The sequence below is a fragment of the Macaca mulatta genome, chromosome X (assembly GCF_049350105.2).
Source record: "Macaca mulatta isolate MMU2019108-1 chromosome X, T2T-MMU8v2.0, whole genome shotgun sequence".
In the NCBI taxonomy this organism is placed as follows: Eukaryota; Metazoa; Chordata; class Mammalia; order Primates; family Cercopithecidae; genus Macaca; species Macaca mulatta.
This window is the reverse complement of record NC_133426.1, coordinates 80,600,201-80,624,574: the sequence shown is the minus strand read 5'-3', so window position 1 is coordinate 80,624,574 and position 24,374 is coordinate 80,600,201. Positions and strand designations below refer to the sequence as shown.

General features: G+C 39.1%; 1 pseudogene across 9 annotated transcripts in view; it reads right to left on the bottom strand.

Annotated features, from left to right (window-relative positions):
* Positions 1 to 24,374, bottom strand: part of LOC144338753 (MICOS complex subunit MIC27 pseudogene) — an 86,504-nt pseudogene that overhangs the window by 3,589 nt on the left and 58,541 nt on the right. For 4 of the 9 annotated variants that reach the window (XR_013413114.1, XR_013413120.1, XR_013413121.1 and 1 more), the window contains 2 exons: positions 7,018 to 7,084; positions 3,162 to 3,271 (listed from right to left, as the gene is read on the bottom strand). The exons of 1 other annotated variant lie outside the window; for it this stretch is intronic. The product of XR_013413114.1 is annotated as an MICOS complex subunit MIC27 pseudogene, transcript variant X2 (transcript). The remainder of the gene's footprint in view (positions 1 to 3,161; positions 3,272 to 7,017; positions 7,085 to 24,374) is intronic. 4 more of the 9 variants (XR_013413113.1, XR_013413118.1, XR_013413117.1 and 1 more) reach the window with 1 other exon arrangement.

Below are 24,374 nucleotides of genomic sequence, written 5' to 3'. Positions count from 1 at the left end.
AATAAAAATCATAACTGCAATGAACTGTAAGCATAAAATATGTCTCACACAAAGATTTCATATTGATATTTGCAAAAAAGTAATGTTCCTGTTGGTTGAATTGTGTCTCCAAAAAACATTCATATGTTGAAGTTTGGCTCAGTAGTGCATGCCTATAGTCCCAGCTGCTCAAAAGGCTGAAGCAGGAGGATAAAGTTCAGAGGTTCAAGGCCGTAGTCAGTTATAATCATGCCTGTGAATAGCCACTACACACTAGCCTGAGCAACATACTGAAACTCTGTCTCCAAAAAAAGAGTCCAAATGTTGAAGTCCTAACCTTCAAAACCTGAATGTGACAATAATTAAAGTTAGGATTTTTGAAATGGTAATTAAAATAAAATGAGAAGCATGTTAGTAGAAGCCTTGATTCCTTTGAAGTGACTATTGGTAGAAATATGGACATTAAAATGATTTTGGCGAAGGCTCAGAAGGAAAAGAGAAGAACTGTAAAGAGAGAAAGCTTCTGTCATCTTATGGAATATATCATCATGAACATCATATGGTAAAAATACGAATGTTTAAGGTTCTCCTGGTGCGGTCTCAAACAGAAATGAGGAACATGTTATTGGAAATGGGAGGAAAGGTTATTCTTGTTAAAAAGTAGCAAAGAACTTGGACAAATTGTATTCTAGTGTTTGGTGAAAAGTAGAATTTATAAGTGATGAATGAATATTTAGCTGAGTAGATTTCTAAGCCAAGTGTCAAAGACCTGACCTGGCTTCTTTTTGCTGCTTTATAGTAAAATGTGAGAGAAATAATTAATTTCAGGAATGACTTGTTAAGTAAAAAGGGACCAGACTTGAAGATTTGGGAAATTCTCATCCTATTCATATTGCAAAACTTAGAAAGTGTGTTCTGGAGAGAACATCAAGGATATGGCTGGAAAACAATTTACTAAAGATATTACATGTGCAATTCATAGATCCAATGAACAGCTCAGCAGAATCCAGGAATAGAAAGGCAGTTGTCTAGGAAATGTATGTGGACGACTCTCTTGTCTGATTTTGTACCTTCTTTGAATTGCACAGGAGGCCCAAAAGGGTTTTGAGAATTTTGTACCAGCAGAAATGCTGCTAACTTGGACTGAAGGGGACAGAGATGGGATAAAATGAAGGAAGGCTGTTGGACTTCTGGAATTCTACAGAATGGGCCAATAGAGCTATCCAGCTGTAAACATGTCTTATCCTTCAAGAAAAGACAAGAATAACCCAAAGGTAGATCAGAGGTCAGCAGGGCTGTCACTTCTCCCTTGGGCTCAAAGGCACAGGCCCAGGGAATGTGACCGTACCTCCAGATTTCATCTAGCCAGGCATCTGCATGTGAGTGCCAGAGGGTGTGTGTCTGTTTTCTAGGGCTGAGGTGGGTAAGGCTGCTTTCCAGAGCTGAGAAGGCTTGGCCACCATGTGGGTGGGCTCAGAGGACAAAACACTGAGCCAAAGAAATTTGTTCTTGAGCCTTAAAATCTAATGGAATTTTCCCTGTTCAGGTTTGAATTTGCTTGCAATCCATGATCCTTTTTTTTTTTTTTTTTCTCATTTTTTTCACCTTGAAATAGGAATTTCTATCCTATGCCTGTTCTACTATTGTATGTTTAAAGCAGATAACTTGTCTGGTTTTACAGGTTTTCAGATGGAGAAGAATTTTGCCTCAGGATGAATCATACCTCAAGTCACTCATATCTGATTTAGATGATATTTATATAAGATTTTGGTGCTGAAATGTGGGGTGCTACTTTAAAAATATAGAAGTGCCTTTTGCATTGGGTAATATGTAGATGCTGATAGAGTTTTGAGGAACAGAGGGAAGACAGTGTGAAGGCACAGGGAGAAGATGGCCATCTATAAACCTGAAAATTCTTCCCTGATGGCCCCTCAGGAGGAACTAACTCTGCTGAAAACTTGATTTCAGGCTTCTAGCCTCCATAACTGTGAGAAAATAAATTTCTATTGTTTAAAGCTACCCAGTCTGTGGTACTTTGTTATGACAGTCCTCGCAAATTAATAAATGTCCTTTGGAAGATGATAGAGAACAATACATTGTCTGGAAAACTGATTTTCAAAAAGGCAAAGACAGAAGTGTTTATTTTGACTTCCTATACAAACTGTATCTCAAGTTAAACAAAGCATCTGTACTTTTAAATTTTTTTTATGGATGGAGTCTCAGTATGTTTCCCAGGCTGGAGCACAGTGACTATTCACAGGTGTGATCATAGCACACTGCAGCCTTGAACTCCCAGTCTAAAGAAATTTTTTTGCCTTTGCATCCTGAGTAGCTTGGACTACAGGTGTGTGTCACCATGCCTAGCTTATATTTTGTAAGAAACAAAGAGCCAGCGGAACATGTTAAATGACATCATTGAAACTCAATCAGCAAAATCCAGACTCTGGAAAAGTCTAAACAATAATTGACTATATTTCTTCAACAAATAATTTGCAAAGAATAAAAAAAATGAGAACGAGGGGGAGCTTAGAGTTAAAGAGGCTTAACAGACATATTAACAAACTGCAAAACAAGTATGTGTAAGGTGCTTTGGGTACAGCTTGTGTGCATGTCAAATCATGTCTTCTCTTAACCAAGTCGCTGCTGTGGTGACTAGTTCTATGCAAACGTAATCTGACAGGGCCTTGCGTTGGCCCAATGTAGTGTATATCTTGCTTCTTGCACAGGGGCTTCTCTGATGCCAAATCACTGGGCAAATTACAGACCACTGGGCAGTCAGACATGTGCAAATGGGATGTGTGGCAGAATTAAGTCACGTGGGATTATTTTGACTAATAAGGGAATGGGAGATGTTGGCTAAATCCTTCCCTCTTATGTCCTTCAACTAGACAGTTCTGAGATATATTTCATAATGCAATTCAGAAGGTCCCCAAGACCATATACCTGTTATCAGTTGCATGGTAACTAAAATATGGAATTATTCCCTGTACTGGCTTTCCTTCCTTTTTAAAATATTCCTGTATACTTCATTTCTACTCTTGGGATCAGTTCTCAAATAAACTACCCCACAGAGCTTTTGTCTGTTTGGGGTGGTGTTTTAAAATATGGCTTTTATTATTATTTAAATAGATAAGACCAACAAATCAGGAAATCCCTGCCACTGAAAAGACTGTTATACTCACAGATCACAAGAGGCATGCCACACTGTCAGAGGTCACCCAGGAAAGCACCAGGGTCAGTCAAGAGGCAGAGGGTGAGGGGAGAATGTGGGCAAGAGCCTTTATCGTGGTTTCTGAGGGAAGGAATAGGCAAGTTAAAGTAAGCAGGTTTAGAATTAGCTAGTCTGAATAATTTTAGCAGGCTCTATGGCTTAGGGGCTTTTCCTAGTTGTATGATACCCGACTCTGGGGTGATTTGGGCAGGTAAATAGTGGCCCTGTGCCTGAGATAAAGGAGGTGATTGAGGATATGGGCTCTGGAGTGGTTGGTTTGCATATGAAAGACACTTTCATAATCCAGTTGTTTACTGTCTCTAGAAATTGGCTAATCCTGGGAGGAGCAATCCCTCCAAGGTCAGCACTGCCTCAAGATGTCAAAGCATCAGAATATAGAAAATTAAAGACATGGTTAATACAACTGAATACAATTGGCCCTGTGATACTTTGATATCATACTAAAAACATATTGAGATGATGATAGAGACTATATAGTAGGACATATGTTTTCCCAAATGGCATAGAAAACATTTTATAATGGGAATCGAAAGAAAGGAATGCAAGTAGAAGTATTAAATATAAGAGCCTTTATAGGCTGGACCATGATTAAGTTTCCCATTTATATGGCATTAGCCAAAAAAAGTAGATCTGAAATTTCTGAGATCTCTAACAATATCTTGTTGGAGTTGTAAAGTGTGTTAAAGTTTATATATATACGTATGATATATATATTTATTTATATATATACATATGTGTATATATACACACATATATACATAAATGTACATATGACAGATATAGATACACACATGCATGTATAAGTATATATAAACAGTAATATCTTGGTGTATTTCTTGGGTCAAAATGAAGAGTCAAACAGTTATGTTGCTGCAGTTTATAAACTGGTAAGTTAGTAAAGTATATGTAGAGATTAGTAGTATTTTGTGTGATCAAGGGGAAAGGGTGATTGCTGTGGTAGTGATTGGAGAAGAAGGGCAGGATGTAAAGCTGGAGGTGGAGTAGGAGAGGGCACAGTAGTGAGTGGTCCCCTCTCTAGGGAGTCAAGGAGTTGACTGATACATGTCAGGTACTTCTGGGGAAAATAATTGATCTCCATTAATTTTTAGAGAAGTACAGATAGTAGTAGCCTCTCCTAGATTTCGTATATATGTAACCTCCATGTACTTAAAAACACATTATATATGAGACTGCTATAGTTTGGATGTTTGTCCCATCCAAATCGCATGGTGAAATTTGATCCTCAATGTTAGAGGTGAGGCTTAGTGGGTGGTGTGTGGGTTATCTCCCTTGGGTGTGAGTAAGTTCTTGTTCAATTATTTCCCACCAGAGCTCGTTGTTAAAAAGAGCCTGGTACCTCCCTTCTTGAGACAGGCAGACTGGTTGGTTTCCTGTTTTAATATGGTCTGGAGAAAAAGGATAAAAACCTGTCACTCAAGATCTAGCTTATGTAACCCTTAACCAGTCAGTAACAAAAGACCCAAGAAGTAATTATCACAAGTTTCTGTTTCAGAGGGCTAGGGACTTCCCTGGAGTACCTGCATGTGCAGATAAACTCCAACCTATAGTTAACTCTTCCTCATTTTTAATGCTAAAAATCATACCCAAGGGTGATTTAAAATGCTAATGCCACATACAACGTATGAAGAAGCATGTTGAGTCACTGCACTAAAAGTAGAAAAACCTCTCCTATACACGTCCTGATGTAACCCTTCCCTATAGAAAGATCCTATAAAACTAACTCAGACACTTCCTTTGTGGAGCAGCCTATTTCTATTTGTAAATGAGGGATGTGTTGCCATCAGAACTCAAAAAGGACTAAAAGATGTGGGACTTATAGATTCTAAATGAATGTATCAAATGAATCTCCTTGGAGGATGATGTTATACCTGTGATCCTGGTAAAAGGTGAAAGTAGTTAGGCTTTCATCTGCAAAGATTGTGTGCAATGGCAAAGCTATTTAGGTACCCCATGGGTAGCCTGAAGAAGAGTATTGTGTCCCTTTGGAGATGAAGGCAAACTGGTGAGATGCTGTTGAAATAGGCACTGAACAGAACATATTAGCCAAACACGCAATAGCAAAATATTTACCAGTTGTTTATTGGATAGAATCAGTAATTTTTGTAATATTGGGTATTTGGTATGGGGGCCTTAATGGATGAGACCACAGGTTGTAATAATCCATCCTGAGATGCCATTAGGTGTATTTTTGTATCTATGTATCTATGCCAAATAAATGTATTTTTCCAGGCTTAAGAACAAGGAAATTCGGCTGTCAAATCAAGAAGCAGTGGAGATAATCACCTCTTTATTAATTAGGCTTTTTAAATTGTGGTAAAATGTACATAATATAAAACTTACTATCTTAAAACCATTTTTAAGTTTCCAGTTCAGTAGTTTTAAGAACATTTCCATTGTGGTGCAACCACACTTTTGCAAAATTGAAACCCTATATGCATTAAACAAGACTCCCATTTCCCCCCCCTTTCAGCCTCCAGAAACCACCCCTCTACTTTTTGTTTCTATGAATTTACTCTAGGTACCTCATATAGCTGTATACAGTATTTATCTTTTTTATTATTGGTATATTTCACTTAGCACAACATCTTCAAGGTTCATCCATTTGTCAAAATTTTCTCCCTCTTTAAGGCTGAATAATATTCCATTGTATTTATATATAACATCTTGTTTATTTATTAATCATTTAATGTACACTGGGTTGCCACCATCTTTTGTGTATTGTGAATAATGCTACTATGAACATGGGTGTGCAAATATCTGCTTGAGTCCCTGCCTTCACTTCTTTGGAATATATACTGAGAAGTGGAATTGCTGGATCATATAGTAATTCTGGGGGTTTTTTTGTTTTTGTTTTTGTTTTGAGACAGAGTCTCCCTCTGTTGCCCAGGCTGGAGTACAGTGGCATCATCATAGCTCACTGTAACCTCGAACTCCTAGGCTCAAGTGATCTTCTGACTCAGCCTCCTGAGTAGCTAGGACTACCAGTATGTGGCACCATGCCTGGCTAATTGTTTTTATTATTTTTGTAGTGACAGGGTCTCACTATGTTGCCCAGACTTCTCTCTAATTCTTGGCCTCAAGTGATCCTTTCACCTCTGTCCCCCAAAGCACTTGGATTACAGGTGTGAGCTATTCCTTGCCAGGACCATTTGTTGATCAGGGCATCCAATGCTAAGATGACTGCCTGAGGTTTGGCCAAGTGTGTTGTTCCATCACATATGATAGTTAGCAGTGCTGTTCACATAGTCTGCAAACTACCATTAATGTTCACTAAATTAATCCCAAGGGGCTTCCCAGAGAGTCCAGGGGTCGAGGGAAGGAATTACCTCCTCCAGCACCTGGCATCTGGAAAGAGACTAAGAATAGGGGTATACACCTGCTCCTGCAGGTGTAATATGCTAGAAGGCCCAAGTTTGGCTCCACCCTGTTTTAACGAGGCCTTCCTTCATAGCCAGGCTGAGCTTGTGGGGTGCTGCTTCCATGACCCAAAGTATAATGGGCAGCTGGGTATGGAGGGTCACAGGCTCCAGGCCTATGAGATCTTCTATTTCTAAATGTGCCCAGTATGTAGGCAGGTATTTGGTTTTTTAATGGTGTATAGCACAAGGCCAAGAGGGGCAATATGTTGCATTAGAAGCCCCGGAGCAACTAATGACCATCAGGAGTGGTCCACAGACTCCAGAAGGCATGAAAAAGTTGCTGTGAATGAGGTTTTTTGAAAGCACTAATAGGAGTGATGGTCAATTTTAATTTATAAGCAAAAAAGATACTGGACTTATACGTACTTAGGGAGTGTGTCAGATGAATCTCCTTGAAAGAGGATGTCATTCATGTAATATCAGACCTTTGTTCCTGGAGAAAGATAGATGCCATCAGGGTCTTATCTCCAAAGATTGCAAGTGATAAAAAAGCTATTGTGGGCTGGGCGCAGTGGCTCATGACTGTAATCCCAGCACTTTGGGAGGCCAAGGCGGGTGGATCATCTGAGGTCAGGAGTTCGAGACCAGCCTGGCCAACATGGTGAAACCCCATCTCTACTAAAAATACAAAAATTAGCTGGGTGTTTTGGCACACACCTGTAATCCCAGCTACTCGGAGGCTGAGACATGAGAATCGCTTGAACCCGAGAAGAGGAGGTTGCAGTGAGCTGAGATCACACCATTGCACTCCAGCCTGGGCGACAGAGTAAGACTCTGTCTCAAAAAAAAAAAAAAAAAAAAAAAAAAGCTAGGTTGTTTCTAGGTAACCTAGAAAAGGTGTGTTGTGTCCCTTTCGGAGGTGGAAGCAAACTGCAGCTGAGAGACTGTTGAAACAGGCATTAAACAGAACATATTAATCTATAAGAGCAAAATATTTACTGACTGTTGACATAATAGAATCAATAATATTAATAATTTCACATATTGGGTAGGGAGTCTTGATAGATGGGACCACACCAATAAGGTGGTAATAAGCCATCTTGATAAACCCTTTTTAAATTTATTTATTTCAGATTTAAGAGCAATCAAAAGTCAAAATGGTCTGCTAAATGGAGAAGCATTGAGAATAATCACTTCTTTATTAACTGCGTTTCATGTAATAAGTTTTAAGCTTTGCAGCCCTCATTTTAGCTTACATTGAGCCATATGAAGTTTTTTATCTGGGTGTTCATGGAATCTCATTTCATCAAGCCAGTTTTTAACAGCCAAAGATTTGCTTTGATTTAAACTCATTATTTGTTGTGTCAGAGCATTTATTTCCAACATGGTATGTTACAGCGCTGGGTACTATGACTGTGAGAAATTTAGGCAAGGCAACAAATGAAGGCATATCTATTTTTTCTCTATTATATTTAGTTACCATTTTAAGAATATAGGGGGCACAATGTTTAAATTTATTGAGGAGCCCAGGTATAATTTGAGCCCCAGTATTGATTAAATCTCTAGATTTTTTTTCAATTTTGGTGCATTCTATCAGTTGTTAAAGTTATAATCTATGTTGCAGAGGCACAAAAACCAAACCGCACCCTTTTTAAACATTTATTTAGACAGGGTCTCACTCTGTTGCCCAGGCTGGAGTGCAGTGGCATGATCCTAGCTCACTGCAGCCTCAGACTTCTGGGCTCAAGCAATGCTCCTGTGTCAGCCTCCCAAATAGCTGGGACTACAGGCATGGGCCACCACTCTCAGCTAAATTTTTTAAATTTTTTGTAGAGATGGGATCTTGCTTATGTTGCTCAGGCTGGCTTCAATCCTCCCACCTCGGCCTCCCAATGTGCTGGGATTATAGGTGTAAGACATCATGTCTTGCCTAAACCTTTTTATTACAAAAATTTCAAACTTCCAATAGGATCAAAGTGTGGAATTTTGCTTTTACATATTGTATATACACATATACACAATTTATCATACATTAATATCAAAATATATGTATATATAATTTATTATGCATCTTTTATTTTATCCCCTTTTATTAGGGGATTATTTATAAATCGATAAGTAATCTAGGGCTAGTATTTTGCTTGCTATAGCTGATGTTTCCTCAATTCTTAAAGTTGAAGTTCCTCTTTGTTTTTTTTCTTTGAACTTGAAGCCACTGAAAGCAGCAGTAATTTTTCCTTATTTTGTTTTGTTTTAGGTTTTTAGCCTCCTGACACTGTGGTTCATAGTTTCTGTATCTGGTTGATCAGAGGAATACAGGGAGGAGGAAGGGACCTGGTGTCTCTAGGCAGTAACCTTTCCCCGGGACAACCCCCAACAACAGGACAATGAGCCTCCACCATTCTTTGCTTTTAAGTAAAATCTTTAGAATGGCTTGTATTTCTAGGTGGCTAAAAACATTTTCTTTTCTCTCTCTTTTTGGATGTTTACCTAACAAGCTCCTGGTTCTTCGAAGTGGCTCCTGTTGTGAACAGTGGCCTCCATTTGTGGTTTTCATTGGTCCTGTTGTAGGTAGCTGCCTTGCTCTCCAAGGCATCCCAATCAACATCATCTGGATTTGGATCAGCCTCCACTAGTGCAACAGTGGCAGGATCACTTGGCAAGGCCCCAAGCCCTATTTCTTTAGTAGTTTGCTAACCTCCTCAGAGATCATGGGAGAGTTGGCAAAGAAATGTTCTGGCCTTTTAATTTGAATCATTAAGTTCTTTGTCATCACACACAATGGGGTTAAACCAACAGGGTAACACAGAGGATAAGGGGATCAAGAGTGACAGAAGGAAGACAGAAACATATGGATTGTAGATCCCAGTGCCACTGCTGCCAGTGAGATGTTGTCATCTCCCCAATGAAGTAGGCACCCCTCTTGTCATGCTGGAAAGTCTAGCCCCAGATACTGCCTCACCAATTCAGTGTGTAGTCAGAGTACATCTTCCTCTTGCCATCTACTAAGGCTTACACTGGCCCAGTATCTTCCTGACAGCCCCTTAGCACAGGTTACTCCCTTTAGCTTCTCAGTAATAAGCCATTCGAATCTGGGCAAGGCCTTCAGAATACAGTCAACTTAACTGTGACTAGTAGTTCCCATTCAGGAGAGTGATAGTGATCATGGTTGCCTCTCTTGCTGTACTAAGGCGGGTGATTGTTGGTTCTTGGGGAGAACTCCGACTTTCTAGGGCACACTCAATTTAGGGAGGGGAGTTTTGGTGGTAGTTGATAAAGACAATAAGCAGCAGTACGCAGCAGCACAGACACACATCAACAAGCCATGGAGCCTTCTCAAATGGTGTTAGCCAGGTAAGAGGGCCAGCTAACAAGCCAAAAGCAGTCTAAAGGCATTTTGTTGTGTATCTCGTGGTCATGACCACTCTGCTTGATGCACTAATTGCTCTATCTATCTATCTATCTATCTATCTATCTATCTATCTGTCTGTCTGTCTGTCTGTCTGTCTGTCTGTCTGTCTGTCTGTCTGTCTATCTATCTATCTACATTATATAGCAAGGGAGGTTGTCCTGGATGTTTACAATGTATCTCTTACGGGATACCTCTTTATCCTGGAGGACAGCCTAATGCCTAAGAGTCCAACCCACTTGACCATGATCAGGTGTCCTTTTGATAAGAAACATGTTTATACTGGAAGATTCCCTTGTGGCTCTTCTCTGATCTCTGTCCAGTTTATTCCTATCAAGATAGTCACTCTCTAGGAAAGCTCTAACCAGGAGGAGAGTTAGATTCAGGTGTGATGGTCAGGTGAGACACAGAAGAGGCAGCACACACACACAAAAAGGATATATGAAATAACAAGCAGTTTTATTACTTACAGATCTCTGAGAGAAGAGGGCAGCATGCCTCACAGGGCAATTGGGAAATGGGGAGTTTTTCAAGATATGTATGCTCCAACAGTGGGTGAAGAGCAAGAAAGAGGGAGTGAGGAACCTAAGGGCCAAAGCCTTTATTGAGGTCCAGGATGTTACCCAAGCAGGTTTCCTAAGGAGAGTTCTAATTGTGGCTTTAAAACAAGCAGGCACATGCTCCATGAAGGCATGCTGTAACTGAGAGGTGGTCACTGTGGTGCATCTGCATAGTCAGTACAGAGTGTGGAGGTCTGTGGGTGAGTCAAGTAGGTTGTATTGAGCTATTCCAGAGCAAGATGGCCACCAGGAGATGGTTGCATAAGGCAGTTATCTGGATCAACCAAATTGAGGAACTAAGAGGAGATAGAAAACTGCAAACTGTTAAGGGTGGCTAAGCCCTGCTTCTGGCCTAAGAAAGTCCAATTTATGCTTAAAAAGGATACTGAGGCAACATAAAATTATAAATATTCACTAAACTGTTTTCCATAGCAGTCATACCATTCTTCCTACCAGTAGTGCACAAGAGTTCTAATTTCTTCACATTCTTGCCAATACTTGTTATTTTCTGTTCTGTTTGTTTTGTTTTCAGAGTAGACATCCTAATGGGTGTGAGGTGGCATCTCACTGTGGTTTTGTTTTGCATTTTTCTAATGATTACTGATGTTGAACATCTTTTCATATGCTTGTTGGACATGTATATATCCTCTTTAGAGAAATGTCTTTTCAAATTCATTGCCCATTTTTCAATCAGGTTGGTTTTTTTGTTGTTTTGTAGAAATTCTTTATATATTCTTGATATTAGCTGATTATCAGATACATGATTTTCAAATATTTTCTCCTATTCTGTAGGTTGCCTTTTCAATTTGTTGACTGTCCTTTGATAGTTTTTTATTTTGATTCCGTCCAATTTATACCTACATTTACTTTTGTTGACTGTGTCTTGGTATTACTTATATCCAAGAAATCACTGCCAAATCCAATGTCATGAAGCTTTTCGTCAATATCTTCCTCTAAGAGTTTATAGTTTTAGCTCTTACATTTAGGTCTTTGATCCATTTTGAGTTAATTTTTGTATATGGTGTATACATTCTTTTGTATGTGGATTTCTAGTTTTCTCAACACCATTTGTTAAGGAGACCATCCCTTCCCCATTAAATAAACTTGGAACTCTTGTCAAATACCATCTGGCCAGTTCCATTCATGTTGTTGCAAATAGAACAGGGTGTCTATATTCAATAACTTAATTGTACATTTTAAAATAATGTAAAGAGTGTAATTGGATTGTTTGTAACCCAAAGGATAAATGCTTGAGGGGATGGATACCCCCATTATTCATGACGTGCTTATTTCACATTACATGTCTATATGGAAACATCTCATGTACCTTATATACACCTACTATGTGCCCAAAACATTTAAAAATGAAAAAAAATCCTTTGACCATATATGCAAGGATTTGTTTCTGAGCTCTCTATTACATTGGTCTATATGTGTGTCTTTATGCTTAATTTTTACATAAGTTGTAATCTTTGAAAGTCCTGTTTTAACTTACATAGGGACATATTAACTATTTTAACTGGAGGTTTGTTGGGTCCCATTTTATCAAGTCAATGTGTAAGTGCCAAAGACTTAATTTAATTCTAATTTTTAATTGATTATGCTGTAGCATCTATGCTCAATATTGAATATTTTAGATCAGTGGGTACTATAACCATGGAAAATGTAGGCAAGTCTACAGTAAAAGTGAAACATATGTGCTTTTCCTCTATTTTATGTTTGGTTACTTTTCTAAGATTATAAAGGATATAATGTTTATTGTTTCCTTGCTGCTGTTGCGATTCATCTCCAGACCCAGTGGGTGTAAGAGATCACAACCTTGGAAACCAGAGGTGCAATGCTTTCTGGAAAAGAAAAGGGGGAGAGAGCACTTTATCCCTGCTCTGCTTAAGACCCCTGACGAGGTCATGCAATTGATTGAAGATAAAGAGCTCCAGGTATAACTATAATCTGAGCCCTAGGAATTGATTAAGCCTATGGAGCTTTGTTCATTGGTGCATTTTAGCAAGTGTTTATTATTTAGGTTTACATGATTATTATATACAATTTGTTATATAAATTTTTAGTAAATTTTAGTACCTAAATTTTGGATTTCTAATTGGGTCAAATTCTGGATGTGTGTGTGTATATATATATATATATGAAATCCAAATTTTTTATATATTTTAATATACTTTGTATTTTTATAGTAATATGTGTGTATACATATTACTATAAAAATACAAAGTATATTAAATATACAAAGTATTACATATTTATACATGTAATTTCTATTACCTTTTATTTTCTCCCTCTGTATTTAGGAGTTTTAGCTTTAGCTTTTTTTTTTCTTTCTCTACTTTTTTGTGTGTGAGGTGGAGCTTCTAGATGCCTAAAGCCACCATTTTTAGTTTTTGTCTCTTGTTGAAAACTCTGTGTGGTTTAGGTATTTACAGAGAGAGAGAGGGAAGGGGACCTGTAGCCTACTTTCAGGCAGCTTTACTTCCAAGCTTTTCGATACACCTTCCAGGAATTGGGGTTTGCACCTATGGAGCTATAGCAGTCTCTCCTTGGGACAGTTATCCTCCTTGTCTGAAGTGTCAATTCTTTTTCATTTCCCTTCCTCCCTCCCTTCCTCCCTACCTCCCTTCCTCCCTTCTCTTTCTTTTGCTTTGGTCTCATCTGCCTTTATTTTTTCCTTTAAGCATCTACCAAATGAAGTCCTAGGGGTCCTGAGCAGGCCTGTACAGAGTGGCAGCCACCCTCTTTAGAGGGTCCACACTGACCTCTGAGAGATCTGGGTCCATGTCCAGGACAGTGACAGTGGCCTTATCGGTATTTTTGAGGTTCCAGATTTGTGAGCATAAGGCTCCTGGCATACAACAACATTCAAGAAGTGCAGGAGATCAGAGTGGTGGGAGAAACTAGGGAACGGAGCAGGTCTTCTGAAAGGTTGGAAGGCTTTGCATAGCTTTGGGGGAGAATAGCTGAAGGCAGCTGTTTTCTAACCCTGAGGCAGAGGTCGAGGAGTAGGTACAAGGGAGTGTAGGGGACTTTATCTTAAACAGGCTTGTTTACTTATGTTGACCAGGAGCTGACCTTTGATCATCCACGTGTATGACGTTCCATGAAAGGGGAATAATAAATGTTAATTACCTACAGGTTGTGTGGGCTCCAGGTTTTTGGTATTGTGCCTGCACTGAATAAAATCAAGCAGCTCCAGCTTCTGAGGGCTGCTGCACTTTTGCCACTAGAGCCAGGCAGTTCCCTAGCTGCTCTTACACTGCATACCTGTGTCTGAGTACTCATTTCATCTGTTGGTCGGCCAGGGTCTGTGAGACAGCCCTGGCAAAGAAGGTCCATGCATATTATTGAGGTATTTTATATTCCTCAATCAATTGCATGACCTTCTCAGGGGTCTTAAAGAGATCAAGGATAAAGTGCTCTCTCCCTCTTTCCTTTTTCATTGAGCATTATGCCTCTGGTTTCCAAGGGTGGGATCTCTTGCGCACCCCTGGGTCAGGAGATGAACTGCAACAGTAGCAAGGCAAGCAACACCACAAGAACACCTTTTGCTGGGTGCCATGCCATGACCCTGAGGTGGAACTCCTCACACTTACTGTGTGTGGTTTGCAACACGAGGGTCTCCAAAGGGCACTCTTCCTACTCAACAGGGCAGGCTAAAATGTATGGTAAAATAGTAGCTTAGTTTGTCCCACCAATCAGTTCTGCACTGTCAACTGATCATCCTTACTCATCAGGCTTGTCCCATGACCCTTGGAGGGAAGTCACACCTTACTCTGTTCACAAGAACCTTTAATATATTTATTAAAGCTAGTCAATGTAAAAATAGGCGCCCCAGGAGCATCTTCCTGGGATCTAGGCAAGTAACTCAACTCAGACCAGAACTTGGGGAGAACTCAACTTTCAAGTTCTAAATTTAGGGCTGGAATCCATGGCAACACCCAGCAAATACAACAAATAGCAATTTCAGCCACAGTGCAAGTGTATGCCAGAGGTAGTAGTATGTTTTCAGGCTTCTGATGCCATCTGGTGAAACCAACTAGTAAGCCAAGAGAAGTCTAGTGGCATATTATCCCAGTGTGAGGCCAAACCACCCTGCTTGCTGCATGAAATGTTTTACAATATAGTTTTATCACTATTCAGGTATGGTGAGTCCAACAGATCAGATGAGGATTACCATTGAAAAGATAGTTTGTGATACAGATCCTAAGAAGAAAGGGCATACCACAACATGGGGGGCCATATGAGGAAGAAGTGAGGCCAGTCACGAGGCAGAGAGAGGGAGGGGAAATGTGAACAAAAGCCTTTATTGTGGTTTCCCAGGGAAAGAACAGGTGTGGAAGAGTAAGCAGGCTTATGATTGGCTAGTTTTAGCAGGTACTAGAGCATAAGGGTTGTCCCTAGTTTTCTAATACCTGGTCGTGGGTTGATCAGGATGGTTAGATAGTTGTCCAGAGTGTAAAAGACCAATAAAAGAGATGGTTGAGGGGTACGGGCTTTATAGTGGTTGATTTACATAGAAAAAGAACTCTAACAGGTCTGTTGTTTACTATTTTTAGGAATTGGACATATTTCCCTTTTTTTTTTTTTTTTTGAGACCGAGTTTTGCTCTTGGTGCCCAGGCTGGAGTGCAATGGTATGATCTCAGCTCACTGCAACCTCTGCCTCCCGGGTTCAAGTGATTCTCCCACCTCAGCCTCTTAAGTAGCTGGGATTACAGACATGCGCCATCACACCCGGTTAATTTTGTGTTTAGTAGAGATGGGGTTTTTCCATGTTGGTCAGGCTGGTCTAGAACTCCTGGCCTCAGGTGATCTGCCCGCCTGGGCCTCCCAAAGTGCTGGGATTACAGGCATGAGCCACCGTGCCCGACCCATATTTCTATATCTTATAGTCACCTGAATGCAATTATATACAAACTGGTTTATGAAATTGTTTTAAAGTCATTAAAAATACATGCATTTATAATATATATTTAATTATACAATTTGTTTTATTATACTTTAAGTTCTAGGGTACATGTGCACAACGTGCAGGTTTGTTACATATGTATACATGTGCCATGTTGGTGTGCTGTACCCATTAACTCGTCATTTACATTAGGTATATCTCCCAATGCTATCCCTCTCCCTCTCCACACCCCACGACAGGCCCTGGTGTGTGATGTTCTCCACCCTGTGTCCGAGTATTCTCATTGTTCAATTCCCACCTATGAGTAAGAACATGCAGTGTTTGGTTTTTCATCCTTGTGACAGCTTGCTGAGAATGATGGTTTCCAGCTTCATCCATGTCCCTACAAAGGACATGCATCCTTTTTTATGGCTGCATAGTATTCCATGGTGTATATGTGCCACATTTTCTTAATCCAGTCTGTCACTGATGGACATTTGGGTTAGTTTCAAGTATTTGCTATTGTGAATAGTGCCGCAACGTGTCTTTATAGCATGTGTGCATGTGTCTTTATAGCAGCAGGATTTATAATCCTTCGGGTATATACCCAGTAATGGGATGGCTGGGTTACATGGTATTTCTAGTTCTAGATCCATGAGGAATCCCCACACTGTCTTTCACAATGGTTAAACTAGATTACAGTCCCACCAACAGTGTAAAAGTGTTTCTATTTCTCCACATCCTCTCCAGCACCTGTTGTTTCCTGACCTTTTAATGATTGCCATTCCAACTGGTGTGAGATGGTATCTCATTGCGGTTTTGATTTGCATTTCTCTGATGCCCAGTAATGATGAGCATTTTTTCATGTGTCTGTTGGCTACATAAATGTCTTCTTTTGAGAAGTCTCTGTTCATATCCTTTGCCCACTTTTTGATGGTTTTTTTTTCTTGTAAATTTGTTTGGGTTCCTTGTAGATTCTGGATATTAGCCCTTTGTCAGATGAGTAGATTGCAAAAATGTTCTCCCATTCTGTAGGTTGCCTGTTCACTCTGACGGTAGTTTCTTTTGCTGTGCAGAAGCTCTTTCATTTAATTAGATCCCATTCGTCAATTCTGGCTTTTGTTGCCATTGCTTTTGGAGTGTTAGACATGAAGTCCTTGCCCATGCTTATGTCCTGAATGGTGTTGCCTAGGTTTTCTTCTAGGGTTTTTATGGTTTTAGGTCTAACATTTAAGCCTCTAATCCATCTCGAATTAATTTTTGTATATGGTATAAGGAAGGGATCCAGTTTCAGCTTTCTACATATGGCCAGCCAGTTTTCCCAGCACCATAGGGAGTCTTTTCCCCATTTCTTGTTTTTGTCAGGTTTGTCAAAGATCAGATGGTGGTAGATGTGTGGTATTATTTCTGAGGGCTCTGTTCTGTTCCACTGGTCTATATCTGTTTTGGTACCAGTACCATGCTGTTTTGGTTACCATAGCCTTGTAGTATAGTTTGAAGTCAGGTAGCATGATGCCTCCAGCTTTGTTCTTTTGACTTAGGATTGTCTTGGTAATGCAGGCTTTTTTATGGTCCTATATGAACTTTAAAGTAGTTTTTTCCAGTTCTGTGAAGGAAGTCGTTGGTAGCTTGATGGGGATGGCATTGAATCTATAAATTACCTTGGGCAGTATGGCCATTTTCACGATATTGATTCTTCCTATCCATGAGCATGGAATGTTCTTCCATTTGTGTCCTCTTTTATTTTGTTGAGCAGTGATTTGTAGTTCTCCTTGAAGAGGTCCTTCACATCCCTTGCAAGTTGGATTCCTAGGTATTTTATTCTCTTTGAAGCTATTGTGAATGGGAGTTCTCTCATGATTTGGCTTGCTGTTTTTCTGTTATTGCTGTATAAGAATGTTTGTGAATTTTGCACATTGATTTTGTATCCTGAGACTTTGCTGAAGTTGCTTATCAGCTTAAGGAGATTTTGGGCTGAGATGGTGGTTTTCTAGCTATACAACCATATCATCTGCAAACAGGGACAATTTGACTTCCTCTTTTCCTAATTGAATACCCTTTCTTTCTTTCTCATGCCTGATTACCCTGGCCAGAACTTCCAACACTATGTTGAATAGGAGTGGTGAGAGAGGGCATCCCTATCTTGTGCCAGTTTTCAAAGGGAATGCTTCCAGTTTTCGCCCATTTAGTATGACGTTGGCTGTGGGTTTGTCATAAATAGCTCTTATTATTTTGAGATACGTCCCATCAATACTTAATTTATTGAGAGTTTTTAGCATGATGGGCAATTGAATTTTGTCAAAGGCCTTTTCTGCATCTATTGAGATAATCATGTGATTTTCGTCTTTGGTTCTGTTTATATGCTGGATTACATTTATTGCTTTGCGTATGTTGAACTAGCCTTGCATCCCAGGGATGAAGCCCACTTGATCATGGTGGATAAGCTTTTTGATGTGCTGTTGGATTTGGTTTGCCAGTATTTTATTGAGGATTTTTGCATCAATGTTCATCAGGAATATTGGTCTAAAATTCTCGTTTTTTGTTGTGTCTCTGCCAGGCTTTGGTATCAGGATGATGCTGGCCTCACAAAATGAGTCAGGGAGGATTCCCTCTTTTTCTATTGATTGGAATAGTTGCAGAAGGAATGGTACCAGCTCCTTCTTGTACCTCTGGTAGAATTTAGCTGTGAATCCATCTGGTCCTGGACTGTTTTTGGTTGGTAGGCTATTAATTATTGCCTCAATGTCTGAGCCTGTTATTGGTCTATTCAGGGATTCAACTTCTTCCTGGTTTAGTCTTGGGAGGGTGTGTGTGTCCAGGAATTTATCCATTTCTTCTAGATTTTCTAGTTTATTTGCATAGAGGTGTTTATAGTATTCTCTGATGGTAGTTTGTATTTCTGTGGGATTGGTGGTGAAATCTCTTTTATCATTTTTTATTGTGTCTATTTGATTCTTCTCTCTTTTCTTCTTTATTAGTCTTGCTAGTGGTCTTTTGTTGATCTTTTCAAAAAATCAGCTCCTGGATTCATTGATTTTTTTGAAGTGTTTTTTGTGTCTCTATCTCCTTCAGTTCTGCTTTGATCTTAGTTATTTCTTGCCTTCTGCCACCTTTTGAATGTGTTTGCTCTTCCTTCTCTAGTTCTTTTAATTATGATGTTAGGGTGTCAACTTTAGGTCTTTCCTGCTTTCTCCTGTGGGCATTTAGTGCTACAAATTTCCCCCATACACTGCTTTAAATGTGTTCCAGAGATTCAGGTACGTTGTGTCTTTGTTCTTATTGGTTTCAAAGAACATCTTTATTTCCGCCTTCATTTCGTTATGTACCCAGTAGTCATTCAGGAACAGGTTGTTCTGTCTCCATGTAGTTGAGCGGTTTTGATTGAGTTTCTTAATCCTGGGTTCTAGTTTGATCGCACTGTGGTCTGAGAGACAGTTTGTTATAATTTCTATTCTTTTACATTTTCTGAGGAGTGCTTTACTTCCAACTATGTGGTCAATTTTGGAATAAGTGCATGTGGTGCTGAGAAGAATGTATTTTCTGTTGATTTGGGGTGGAGAATTCTGTAGATGTCTATTAGGTCCACTTGGTGCACAGCTGAGTTCAATTCCTGGATATCCTTGTTAACTTTCTGTCTCGTTGATTGGTCTAATGTTGACAGTGGGGTGTAAAAGTCTCCCATTATTAGTGTGTGGGAGTCTAAGTCTCTTTGTGGGTCTCTTAAGGACTTGCTTTATGAATCTGGGTGCTCCTGTATTGGGTGCATATATATTTAGGACAGTTAGCTCTTCTTGTTGAACTGATTCCTTTACCATTATGTAATGGCCTTGTCTCTTTTGATCTTTGTTGCTTTAAAGTCTGTTTTATTAGAGACTAGGATTGCAACATCTGCCTTTTTTTGTTTTCCATTTGCTTGGTAGATCTTCCTACATCCCTTTATTTTGAGTCTATGTGTGTCTCTGCACGTGAGATGGGTCTCCTGAATACAGCACACTGATGGGTCTTGACTCTATCCAATTTGCCAGTCTGTATCTTTTAATTGGAGCATTTAGCCCATTTACATTTAAGGTTAATATTGTTATGTGTGAATTTGATCCTGTCATTATGATGTTAGCTGGTTAATTTGCTTGTTAGTTGATGCAGTTTCTTCCTAGCATCGATGGTCTTTATAATTTGGCATGTTTTTGCAGTGGCTGGTACCAGTTGTTCCCTTCCATGTTTAGTGCTTCCTTCAGGAGTTCTTGTAGGGCAGGCCTGGTGGTGACAAAATATTGCATTTTTTATTCAATTCTGAGCTGATGTTGATGCTGTATGGAAATGCTAAGTTACAGACTGACTTTTTATACTGAAAATTTGTTGAAGTGTTGTATCTAATCTAGGAGCTTTGGGGCTTTGAGGTTTTCTATGTATAAAATCATGTTGTCTGCAGAGTTAGTTTTACTTCTTTTCCTATTTGGATGCCTTTTCTTTCTATTAGCTGATTGCCCTAGGTGGAACTTCCAGTAGTAGTATGTTGAATAGGTGTGGTGACAGTGAACATCCTTGACTTGCTCTGGTCATAAAAGGAATGCTTCCAACTTTTGCCAATTGATTATGAGGTTGGCTGTGAGTTTGTAACACATGGGTCATTATTTTGAGATATGTTTCTTCAATGCCTAATTTGTTGAGGGTTCGTAACATGAAGTAATGTTAAATAAATTGTTTCTGCATCTATAGAAATGATCATGGTTTCAACTCTGCTTATGTGATAAATCATATTTTTTTCCCTAAGTTCTGTATGTTGAACCAACCTTGCATCACACAAAGATAGCCTCCTTAATCATGGGGAATTTGCTTTCTAATATGCAACTGGATTAGGTTTGCTAGTATTTTCTTGAGAATTTTTCCTTTTAAGCTCATCAAGGATATTCGTCTGAAGTTTGTGTTGTCTCTGCCAAGTTTTGGTATCAGGATCATGCTGGCTTCACAAAATGATTAAAGGAGGAGTTCTTCCTCTTTGATATTTTGGAATAGCTTCACTAGGCATTTCACCAGCTCTGTTTTACATATCTGGTTGTATTCAGCCATAAATCCATCAGGTCCAGGTGGGGTTGGTAGGGTTATTACTGATTCAATTTCAAAACTGGCTAGTTACTTCTTGTCTGCTGCTAGCTTTTGAATTACTTTACCCGTTTTCTGATTCCTCTGTTTGTGATATAAGCTTGTTATATTGAGATACGGAACTTGTTAATTTCTGCTTTAACTTCATTATTTATACCAACATAATTATCAAGTTGTTTAATTTCCATGTAATTGTATAGTGTTAAGTAATTTTCCTTGTGTTGATTTCTATTTTTATTGTGTTCTGGTCCAAATACGTTTAGTATGATTTTACTGTTATTTGAATTTGGTGGATTGTTTTATGACCCACTGTGTAGTCGACTATAGAGTATGTGCTGTGTGCAGATGAGAAGAATGTGTACTCAGTGGTTTTCGGGTGGAGATTAATATGGATGTCTGATAGGTCCATTTGGTCAAGTGTCAAATACAGGACTAAAATATCTGTTAGATTTCAGCCTCAGTGATCTCATAGTGTCAATGGGGTGGCGAAGTTTCCCACTCTTACTGTCTGCTTATCTAAGTCTCTTCATAGGTCTGTAGGAACTTCTTTTATGAACACACATGATTGTGTTCAGTGCATATATAGTTAACTCTTCTTGTTGAGGTGAACCCTTTACCATTATAAAATATCTTTCTCTGCCCTTATTGATAATTGCTGTTTTAGTCTATTTTCTATGAAATTAGGATAGCAATCTGTCCCTCCTCCTTTTTCCTGTTTGCTTGGTAGACTTTTCTCCATCCTTTTACCTTGAGTCAATGGGTGCCATTACTTCTGAAATGGGTTTTAGGAAGACAGCATACAGTTGGGTCTTTTTTATCCAACTTGCCTCTATCGTCTATTAGGACAGTAGCCTATTTAATTTCAAACTTAACACTGATATGTGGATATTTGATTCTGTATTACTATTAGTTGGTTGCTGGTTATTCTGCAGAGTTAATTGTGCATTTGGTTTATAGTGTCAGTGGTCTGTGTACCTAAATGTGCTCTTTTGGTGGCCAATAATGGTCATTCCTTTCCATATTGAGAACTCAGTTAAGGATCTCTGGTAAGGCAGGTCTGGTGGCAATGAAATGCCTTGGCACTTCCTTGCTTGTAAAGCATCTTATTTCTCCATCTATAAAGCTTAATTTGGCTGAATATGAAATTATTGGTTGGAATTACTTTGTATTAAAAATGCTGAATATAGATATGCATATCTTCTGGCTTGTAGGGATTCTGCTGAAAGGTATGCTGTTAGCCTGACGGGCTTCCATTTGTAGTTTACCCGGGCCTTCTCTATAGTTGTTTTGGACATTTTCATTCATTTCAATCTGATAACTGTCTGGGGGACGGTATTTTGCAGTGTTCTCAGAATTTCCTGAATTAGAATTTTGGTCTCTCTAGAAAGGCTGTGGAAAAAATTCATGGGCAATAAACTAGAAAGTTGCTTGCTTTCTCTGCCTCTTTCAGGAATGTCAGTGACTCATAGGTTTGAATGCCATATTTCATAGAGATTTTGTTCAGTTTTTAAATTTTTAAAAGTATTTGTCTGACAGCGAATTCAACTAATCTTAGAGCTCTGAGATTCTCCTTAGCTTCATCTACTCTGTTAATACTCCCAATTACATTTGTAATTATGTAGTGTGCTTTTCAGCTCTACCAGATTTTAAAATGAACATTTCAGTTTTCAACATCTGTATTGTTTTATTGTGTTCCTTAAATTCCTTAGGTTTCAACTTTCTCCTGAATCTCAATGATCTTCATTCATACCCATATTCTTTACCCTATGTCATTTAACCCATCTCAGCCTGGTTAAGAACCTCTCCCAGAGAGCTATTGTGGCCCTTTGGAAGTTAGAAGACATTATGGCTTTTCAAACTGCCAGAGTTCTTGCAGTACTTCTTTCTCATGTATGTGGACTAATATTCTTTCAATCTTTGAAGATGCTGTGCCTTGTATGATGTTTTTCTTTTATCTTCTTCAATGCCCTTGGGGATTGATTGAGGTGTAAAGTGGGTTCAGTTGACTGGCTTCATTTCTGGAAGGTTTTAGGGGGCCAAGGCTCACCTCCGGATTCCTGGGCTGCATGCTCTAACTCTGGGGAAACAGGGTCAAGAAAGGAGGCTGTGTTCTGTGGTCCCTCAAGGTTAGAAACAAGGTGAACTGGAGAGGCTGATGTGTTCCTGTTACACTGTCCACAGTATTCAAATAGGGGGTGGCATCCATAGTATTTCATTGGGTTGGCAGTGGGATCCAGGCTCACTTGTTCATGCCAACAGCCTCAACAGCATGGAAGTGTGTACATGTGTCAGATGGGGAGGCGCACTGGAAGAGGAGGTTTTAACATCGCCCATACTAGAACTCATGCCACTGGCTGCAAGATATAAGGCCCTGGAGGAGGCTAGTTGTTGCCACCCATGTGCACATTTGCACTTGGGGCAGAATGGCAGGTGTGGAGTTGCTGGTGCCCATTCACACCAGTAACAAGAAGGGGTGAGGTTACCGTTGTTCATGCACACAATTGCACAGGTGATGGCAGAGCAGGAGCGGGATTACAAACACCTATAAACACATTTATGCTGGCAGCACTCAACCTGTGGAGTCTGGTCTGCTGGAGCTCTCTGATAGGCCAAGTTTAGTTTCAATACATGCATTGGTGTTCACATTCGGTTTTGGTTAGTGTTACATTGTCATATAATTTTAAGTCAGGTAATGTGATTACTCCAGCTTTGTTCTTTTGGCTCAGGATTACTGTCTATTCTTTGTCTTGTTCCTGTTTCTGTGAAAAACTAACACTGGCATTTTGAAACTATAGATTGCTATATGTAGTATGGGTTTTTAACAATGTAACTTCTCCCACTAAATGAGCATGCAGTATCTTTTCATTTATTAGTGTCCTATTCAATTTCTATCAATGACTCATAGTTTTCACTGTAGATACATTTTACTTGATTGGTTAAGTTTCTTCCTATGTATTTTATTTGTATCTATTGGGATATTTATAATTCTCCCTTTCTAATATGAATGTCCTTATTTGTTTCTCTTTTATACTTGGTCTAACTAGAACTCCCAGTAATGTGGTGAACTGAAGTGCTGAACATGGGCATTTTTAACTTCTTCCAAATCTAGCAGTATGCTTGTCAGTTTTCCTTGCTCAAAAGGACAGTGTAAGTTCAACTGCCAGTCTATTGAGATATCTTATACTCCATATCCAATTTTGTGATAATTTTTAATAAAATATTAAATTTATAAAATACTTTTTGGACATCTATTACATTATAGTTACTGACTTTGTTATATGACATAAAACTAACTGATTTGCACAGCTTGAACAATCCATGCATTCCTAACATTAATCCACCTTGATAAGTATGAATTATATTTTTAGTGTGTTGAATACAGTTTACTAGCATCTTCTGGATTTTTCCATCTGTGTGAATCAGACATATTTGCCTTCTGGGGTTTATTGTTGTTTGGGGGTTTTTGGACCTTTTCTTTTAGTTATCAGGGAAACACTGGCCTTGTAGAATGAAACTCAAAGTATTTGCTCCTTTTCCATTCTTTGAAATTTTGCTTAGTTGGTCCTCTCTTCCATTCTTCTTTCCTTCCTGTATTCCATTAAGTAATTTTTTTCTGATAGTATATTTTAATTCCTTGCTTTTATTTTCCAGAGTTTTTGCATGGTTGTTGTCAGGAGGCTTGCAAAAAACATCATATAACCAATAATTTTAAATTAATGACAAGGTATCTGTAATCACAAGGAATGACCAAGAGAAAACCAAAGAACTCCACACTTTATCTCCACCCTACATGCTATGATCTTATCTTGTTATGTTTATCT